Genomic DNA, 9,629 nt, shown 5'->3' on the forward strand with positions numbered 1-9,629 from the left:
CTCTCTATAGTAACAGACAGGAACACACAGCTTCAACATGCTCCTGACCTCTCTCTCTATAGTAACAGACAGGAACACACAGCTTCAACATGCTCCTGACCTCTCTCTCTATAGTAGCAGACAGGAACACACAGCTTCAACATGCTCCTGACCTCTCTCTCTATAGTAGCAGACAGGAACACACAGCTTCAACATGCTCCTGACCTCTCTCTCTATAGTAGCAGACAGGAACACACAGCTTCAACATGCTCCTGACCTCTCTCTCTCTATAGTAACAGACAGGAACACACAGCTTCAACATGCTCCTGACCTCTCTCTCTATAGTAGCAGACAGGAACACACAGCTACAACATGCTCCTGACCTCTCTCTCTATAGTAGCAGACAGGAACACACAGCTACAACATGCTCCTGACCTCTCTCTATAGTAACAGACAGGAACACACAGCTACAACATGCTCCTGACCTCTCTCTCTCTATAGTAGCAGACAGGAACACACAGCTTCAACATGCTCCTGACCTCTCTCTCTATAGCAACAGACAGGAACACACAGCTACAACATGCTCCTGACCTCTCTCTCTATAGTAACAGACAGGAACACACAGCTAGAACATGCTCCTGACCTCTCTCTCTCTATAGTAACAGACAGGAACACACAGCTTCAACATGCTCCTGACCTCTCTCTCTATAGTAACAGACAGGAACACACAGCTACAACATGCTCCTGACCTCTCTCTCTATAGTAGCAGACAGGAACACACAGCTTCAACATGCTCCTGACCTCTCTCTCTATAGTAACAGACAGGAACACACAGCTACAACATGCTCCTGACCTCTCTCTCTATAGTAGCAGACAGGAACACACAGCTTCAACATGCTCCTGACCTCTCTCTCTATAGTAGCAGACAGGAACACACAGCTTCAACATGCTCCTGACCTCTCTCTATAATAACAGACAGGAACACACAGCTTCAACATGCTCCTGACCTCTCTCTCTATAGTAACAGACAGGAACACACAGCTACAACATGCTCCTGACCTCTCTCTCTATAGTAGCAGACAGGAACACACAGCTACAACATGCTCCTGACCTCTCTCTCTATAGTAGCAGACAGGAACACACAGCTTCAACATGCTCCTGACCTCTCAATAGTAGCAGACAGGAACACACAGCTTCAACATGCTCCTGACCTCTCTCTCTATAGTAGCAGACAGGAACACACAGCTTCAACATGCTCCTGACCTCTCAATAGTAGCAGACAGGAACACACAGCTACAACATGCTCCTGACCTCTCTCTCTCTATAGTAACAGACAGGAACACACAGCTTCAACATGCTCCTGACCTCTCTCTATAGTAACAGACAGGAACACACAGCTTCAACATGCTCCTGACCTCTCTCTCTCTATAGTAGCAGACAGGAACACACAGCTTCAACATGCTCCTGACCTCTCTCTCTCTCTAGTAGCAGACAGGAACACACAGCTACAACATGCTCCTGACCTCTCTCTCTCTATAGTAGCAGACAGGAACACACAGCTTCAACATGCTCCTGACCTCTCTCTCTCTCTAGTAGCAGACAGGAACACACAGCTACAACATGCTCCTGACCTCTCTCTCTCTATAGTAACAGACAGGAACACACAGCTTCAACATGCTCCTGACCTCTCTCTCTATAGTAACAGACAGGAACACACAGCTACAACATGCTCCTGACCTCTCTCTCTCTATAGTAACAGACAGGAACACACAGCTTCAACATGCTCCTGACCTCTCTCTCTATAGTAACAGACAGGAACACACAGCTACAACATGCTCCTGACCTCTCTCTCTCTATAGTAGCAGACAGGAACACACAGCTTCAACATGCTCCTGACCTCTCTCTCTATAGTAACAGACAGGAACACACAGCTACAACATGCTCCTGACCTCTCTCTCTATAGTAACAGACAGGAACACACAGCTTCAACATGCTCCTGACCTCTCTCTCTCTATAATAACAGACAGGAACACACAGCTACAACATGCTCCTGACCTCTCTCTCTATAATAACAGACAGGAACACACAGCTACAACATGCTCCTGACCTCTCTCTCTATAGCAGCAGACAGGAACACACAGCTACAACATGCTCCTGACCTCTCTCTCTATAGCAGCAGACAGGAACACACAGCTTCAACATGCTCCTGACCTCTCTCTCTATAGTAACAGACAGGAACACACAGCTACAACATGCTCCTGACCTCTCTCTCTATAATAACAGACAGGAACACACAGCTACAACATGCTCCTGACCTCTCTCTCTATAGTAACAGACAGGAACACACAGCTACAACATGCTCCTGACCTCTCTCTCTCTATAGCAGCAGACAGGAACACACAGCTTCAACATGCTCCTGACCTCTCTCTCTATAGTAACAGACAGGAACACACAGCTTCAACATGCTCCTGACCTCTCTCTCTATAGTAACAGACAGGAACACACAGCTTCAACATGCTCCTGACCTCTCTCTCTATAGTAACAGACAGGAACACACAGCTTCAACATGCTCCTGACCTCTCTCTCTATAGTAACAGACAGGAACACACAGCTTCAACATGCTCCTGACCTCTCTCTCTATAGTAACAGACAGGAACACACAGCTACAACATGCTCCTGACCTCTCTCTCTCTATAGTAACAGACAGGAACACACAGCTTCAACATGCTCCTGACCTCTCTCTCTATAGTAGCAGACAGGAACACACAGCTTCAACATGCTCCTGACCTCTCTCTCTCTATAGTAACAGGCAGGAACACACAGCTTCAACATGCTCCTGACCTCTCTCTCTATAGTAACAGACAGGAACACACAGCTACAACATGCTCCTGACCTCTCTCTCTCTATAGTAACAGACAGGAACACACAGCTTCAACATGCTCCTGACCTCTCTCTCTATAGTAGCAGACAGGAACACACAGCTTCAACATGCTCCTGACCTCTCTCTCTATAGTAGCAGACAGGAACACACAGCTACAACATGCTCCTGACCTCTCTCTATATAGCAACAGACAGGAACACACAGCTACAACATGCTCCTGACCTCTCTCTCTCTATAGTAACAGACAGGAACACACAGCTACAACATGCTCCTGACCTCTCTCTCTCTATAGTAGCAGACAGGAACACACAGCTTCAACATGCTCCTGACCTCTCTCTCTCTATAGTAACAGACAGGAACACACAGCTTCAACATGCTCCTGACCTCTCTCTCTCTATAGTAACAGACAGGAACACACAGCTACAACATGCTCCTGACCTCTCTCTATAGTAACAGACAGGAACACACAGCTTCAACATGCTCCTGACCTCTCTCTCTATAGTAACAGACAGGAACACACAGCTACAACATGCTCCTGACCTCTCTCTCTCTATAGTAACAGACAGGAACACACAGCTACAACATGCTCCTGACCTCTCTCTCTCTATAGTAACAGACAGGAACACACAGCTTCAACATGCTCCTGACCTCTCTCTCTATAGTAACAGACAGGAACACACAGCTTCAACATGCTCCTGACCTCTCTCTCTCTATAGTAACAGACAGGAACACACAGCTTCAACATGCTCCTGACCTCTCTCTCTCTATAGTAACAGACAGGAACACACAGCTTCAACATGCTCCTGACCTCTCTCTCTATAGTAACAGACAGGAACACACAGCTTCAACATGCTCCTGACCTCTCTCTATAGTAACAGACAGGAACACACAGCTTCAACATGCTCCTGACCTCTCTCTATAGTAACAGACAGGAACACACAGCTTCAACATGCTCCTGACCTCTCTCTATAGTAACAGACAGGAACACACAGCTTCAACATGCTCCTGACCTCTCTCTCTATAGTAACAGACAGGAACACACAGCTACAACATGCTCCTGACCTCTCTCTCTCTATAGTAACAGACAGGAACACACAGCTTCAACATGCTCCTGACCTCTCTCTCTATAGTAACAGACAGGAACACACAGCTACAACATGCTCCTGACCTCTCTCTCTCTATAGTAACAGACAGGAACACACAGCTACAACATGCTCCTGACCTCTCTCTCTATAGTAGCAGACAGGAACACACAGCTACAACATGCTCCTGACCTCTCTCTATAGTAACAGACAGGAACACACAGCTACAACATGGTGGACATGTTATTGAGGCGTGATGGGAGCCGTGTTATTGAGGCGTGATGGGAGCCGTGTTGTTGAGGCGTGATGGGAGCCGTGTTGTTGAGGCGAGATGGGAGCCGTGTTGTTGAGGCGTGATGGGAGCCGTGTTGTTGAGGCGTGATGGGAGCCGTGTTGTTGAGGCGAGATGGGAGCCGTGTTGTTGAGGCGTAATGGTGGACATGTTGTTGAGGCGTGATGGTGGACATGTTGTTGAGGCGTGATGGGAGCCGTGTTGTTGAGGCGTGATGGGAGCCGTGTTGTTGAGGCGTGATGGGAGCCGTGTTGTTGAGGCGTGATGGTGGACATGTTATTGAGGCGTGATGGGAGCCGTGTTGTTGAGGCGTGATGGGAGCCGTGTTGTTGAGGCGTGATGGGAGCCGTGTTGTTGAGGCGTGATGGGAGCCGTGTTGTTGAGGCGTGATGGTAGACATGTTGTTGAGGCGTGGTGGTGGACATGTTATTGAGGCGTGATGGTGGACATGTTATTGAGGCGTGATGGTGGACATGTTATTGAGGCGTGATGGTGGATATGTTATTGAGGCGTGATGGGAGCCGTGTTGTTGAGGCGTGATGGTGGACATGTTATTGAGGCGTGATGGGAGCCGTGTTGTTGAGGCGTGATGGGAGCCGTGCTGTTGAGGCGTGATGGGAGCCGTGCTGTTGAGGCGTGATGGGAGCCGTGTTGTTGAGGCGTGATGGGAGCCGTGTTGTTGAGGCGTGATGGGAGCCGTGTTGTTGAGGCGTGATGGGAGCCATGTTGTTGAGGCGTGATGGGAGCCGTGTTGTTGAGGCGTGATGGTGGACATGTTTTTGAGGCGTGATGGTGGACATGTTATTGAGGCGTGATGGGAGCCGTGTTGTTGAGGCGTGATGGTGGACATGTTGTTGAGGCTTGATGGTGGACATGTTATTGAGGCGTGATGGTGGACATGTTATTGAGGCGTGATGGTGGACATGTTATTGAGGCGTGATGGTGGACATGTTATTGAGGCGTGATGGTGGACATGTTATTGAGGCGTGATGGTGGACGTGTTAGAGGCGTGATGGTGGACGTGTTGTTGAGGCGTGATGGGAGCCGTGTTGTTGAGGCGTGATGGGAGCCGTGTTATTGAGGCGTGATGGGAGCCGTGTTCTTGAGGCGTGATGGGAGCCGTGTTGTTGAGGCGTGATGGTAGCCGTGTTGTTGAGGCGTGGTGGTGGACATGTTATTGAGGCGTGATGGTGGACATGTTATTGAGGCGTGATGGTGGACATGTTATTGAGGCGTGATGGTGGACATGTTATTGAGGCGTGATGGTGGACATGTTATTGAGGCGTGATGGTGGACATGTTATTGAGGCGTGATGAGAGCCGTGTTATTGAGGCGTGATGGGAGCCGTGTTATTGAGGCGTGATGGGAGCCGTGTTATTGAGGCGTGATGAGAGCCGTGTTATTGAGGCGTGATGGGAGCCGTGTTATTGAGGCGTGATGGGAGCCGTGTTATTGAGGCGTGAGGGGAGCCGTGTTGTTGAGGCGTGAGGGGAGCCGTGTTGTTGAGGCGTGAGGGGAGCCGTGTTGTTGAGGCGTGATGGTGGACATGTTATTGAGGCGTGATGGTGGACATGTTATTGAGGCGTGATGGGAGCCGTGTTATTGAGGCGTGATGGGAGCCGTGTTGTTGAGGTGTGATGGTGGACATGTTGTTGAGGCGTGATGGGAGCCGTGTTGTTGAGGCGTGATGGGAGCCCGTGTTGTTGAGGCGTGAGGGGCTTGTAGGGAAGGGGTCTGGTCTGTATCAGTGTGTTTGTCTCATCAGTATTGCATATTGTGGAATATTCCTGTGTGTTTGTTCCACAGGTACAATTCATAATCATTACTGTTCTGTTGAAAGCCATGCATCTGTGGTGGTAAATTAGGGCCTGAGACAACAGTAGCACCATCAAACCCAGTGCTGTGCTCCCCTCCTGTGTCTTCTCATGCTGCTACTGAGCTGTAGCCTCCTCTTCTCCCCTCCTCCACCCCTCTTCTCTCCTCTCCTCTCCCCTCGTCTCCTCTCCTCTGCTCGACTCCCCTCCTCTACTCTCCCCTCCTCTCGACTCCCCTCCTCCACTCTCCCCTCCTCTCCTCTGCTCGACTCCCCTCCTCTACTCTCCCCTCCTCTCCTCTGCTCCCCTCCTCTACTCTCCCCTCCTCTCGACTCCCCTCCCCTCCTCTTCTCTCCCCTCCTCTCGACTCCCCTCCCCTCCTCTCCCCTCCTCTCCTCTCCTCTCCTCTCCCCTCCCATCCTCTCCTCTGCTCAACTCCCCTCCTCTTCTCTCCCCTCATCTCATCTCCTCTCCCCTCCTCTCCTCTCCTACAACAGACAGACAGACAGACAGACATGCAGGTAGTGGTGAGAATCTATCATCACTGAGCTCCATCTGAGTACTGAGAACACTCTACTCTGCTTGATGTTCAGTAGGTCACATCTGAGTACTGAGAACACTCTACTCTGCCTGATGTTCAGTAGGTCACATCTGAGTACTGAGAACACTCTACTCTGCCTGATGTTCAGTAGGTCACATCTGAGTACTGGGAACACTCTACTCTGCCTGATGTTCAGTAGGTCACATCTGAGTACTGAGAACACTCTACTCTGCCTGATGTTCAGTAGGTCACATCTGAGTACTGAGAACACTCTACTCTGCCTGATGTTCAGTAGGTCACATCTGAGTACTAAGAACACTACTCTGCCTGATGTTCAATAGATTACATCTGAGTACTGAGAACACTCTACTCTGCCTGATGTTCAGTAGGTCACGTCTGAGTACTGAGAACACTCTACTCTGCCTGATGTTCAGTAGGTCACGTCTGAGTACTGAGAACACTCTACTCTGCCTGATGTTCAGTAGGTCACGTCTGAGTACTGAGAACACTCTACTCTGCCTGATGTTCAGTAGGTCACGTCTGAGTACTGAGAACACTCTACTCTGCCTGATGTTCAGTAGATCACATCTGAGTACTAAGAACACTCTACTCTGCCTGATGTTCAGTAGGTCACATCTGGAGTCATTGCTCATGTGGTCCTCTGTATCTTAGTTGTTAGAGCATGGTGCTTGCAATGCCAGGATAGTGGGTTTGATTCCCGGGTTCACCGGTACGTAAAATAGATACACGTGAATGTAAATCACTTTGGATAAAAGTGTCTGCTAAATGGATTGTAATATTGTTGGCTGGAGAGGCTGAGAGGAGGAGAGGCTGAGAGGCTGATAGGAGGAGAGACAGAGACAGAGGCGGAGAGGAGGAGAGACAGAGGAGGAGAGGCTGATAGGAGGAGAGGTTGTGAGTCTGATAGGAGGAGAGGCGGAGAGGAGGAGAGGCTGAGAGGAGGAGAGGCTGAGAGGAGGAGAGGCTGAGAGGAGGAGAGGCTGAGAGGAGGAAAGGCTGTGAGTCTGATAGGAGGAGAGGCGGAGAGGCGGAGAGGCTGAGAGGATGAGAGGCTGAAAGGAGGAGAGAAGGAGAGAAGGATAGGCTGAGAGGAGGAGAGGCTGATAGGAGGAGAGGAGGAGAGGCTGATAGGAGGAGAGGCTGAGAGGCTGATAGGAGGAGAGGCTGAGAGGAGGAGAGGCTGATAGGAGGAGAGGCTGAGAGGATGAGAGGCTGCTGAGGCTGAGAGGAGGAGGCTGAGAGGAGGAGAGAAGGAGAGGCTGAGAGGAGGAGAGGCTGAGAGGAGGAGAGAAGGAGAGGCTGAGAGGCTGGAGAGGGGGAGAGGCTGAGAGAAGGAGAGGCTGAGGCTGGAGAGGCTGAGAGGAGGAGGCTGAGAGGAGGAGAGACTGAGAGGATGAGAGGCTGGAGAGAAGGAGAGGTGGAGAGGCTGAGAGGAGGAGAGGAGGAGAGGCTGGAGAGGCTGTCTCCCCCCCACTCTCCCCATCAGACACTAGAGGCCTGGGGCTCTGCTGGCCTGTCTGGCACCAGAGAGGCCTGCTTGGCATACGGACTCTGCCCAGGGGCTGACACTGGCACCGCTGTACCCCCTGGCTGGGTACCAAGTGACAGGAACCAGGGGGCTGATTAGGAATCAATTGAGAGGGCTGCTGTCTGTCCTCCAGTCAAGTGTTTAATTACGTCTGTAATTACAGATCTGTTTATTTGTTTATTTGTTCCTCTAAACACCTAAACAGCAACATTTGTTCCTCTAAACAGAGCAGCATTTGTTCCTCTAAACACCTAAACAGCAACATTTGTTCCTCTAAACAGAGCAGCATTTGTTCCTCTAAACGGAGCAGCATTTGGACGACTCTCTGAAATTAGTCTGTTGACGTTTAGCTAAAATGTTTGGTCTGATTCTGACAACATAAGTTGTTTATGTCTTGGCCACATCTAACTTAAACCCCTGTTACATCTCCTAACTTAAACCCCTGTTACATCTCCTAACTTAAACCCCTGTGTGTTACATCTCCTAACTTAAACCCCTGTTACATCTCCTAACTTAAATCCCCGTGTGTTACATCTCCTAACTTAAATCCCTGTGTGTTACATCTCCTAAATTAAACCCCCGTGTTACATCTCCTAACTTAAACCTCTGTTACATCTCCTAACTTAAACCCCTGTTACATCTCCTAACTTAAACCCCTGTTACATCTCCTAACTTAAACCCCTGTTACATCTCCTAACTTAAACCCCTGTGTGTTACATCTCCTAACTTAAACCCCTGTGTGTTACATCTCCTAACTTAAACCCCTGTTACCTCTCCTAACTTAAACCCCTGTGTTACATCTCCTAACTTAAACCCCTGTTAAATCTCCTAACTTAAACCCCAGGTACATCTCCTAACTTAAACCCCTGTTACATCTCCTAACTTAAACCCCTGTGTGTTACATCTCCTAACTTAAACCCCTGTGTTACATCTCCTAACTTAAACCCCTGTTACATCTCCTAACTTAAACCCCTGTTACATCTCCTAACTTAAACCCCTGTTACATCTCCTAACTTAAACCCCTGTGTGTTACATCTCCTAACTTAAACCCCTGTTACATCTCCTAACTTAAACCCCTGTGTTACATCTCCTAACTTAAACCCCTGTGTGTTACAACTCCTAACTTAAACCCCTGTTACATCTCCTAACTTAAACCCCTGTTACATCTCCTAACTTAAACCCCTGTGTTACATCTCCTAACTTAAACCCCTGTGTGTTACATCTCCTAACTTAAGCCCCTGTGTGTTACATCTCCTAACTTAAACCCCTGTGTGTTACATCTCCTAACTTAAACCCCTGTGTGTTACATCTCCTAACTTAAACCCCTGTGTGTTACATCTCCTAACTTAAACCCCTGTGTGTTACATCTCCTAACTTAAACCCCTGTGTGTTACATCTCCTAACTTAAACCCCTGTGTGTTACATCTCCTAACTTAAACCCCTGTGTGTTACATCTCCTAACTTAAACCCCTGTTACATCTCCTAACTTAA

The sequence above is a fragment of the Oncorhynchus mykiss genome, chromosome 3 (genome assembly GCF_057628025.1).
Source record: "Oncorhynchus mykiss isolate SJ-2025 chromosome 3, ASM5762802v1, whole genome shotgun sequence".
Classification (NCBI taxonomy): Eukaryota; Metazoa; Chordata; class Actinopteri; order Salmoniformes; family Salmonidae; genus Oncorhynchus; species Oncorhynchus mykiss.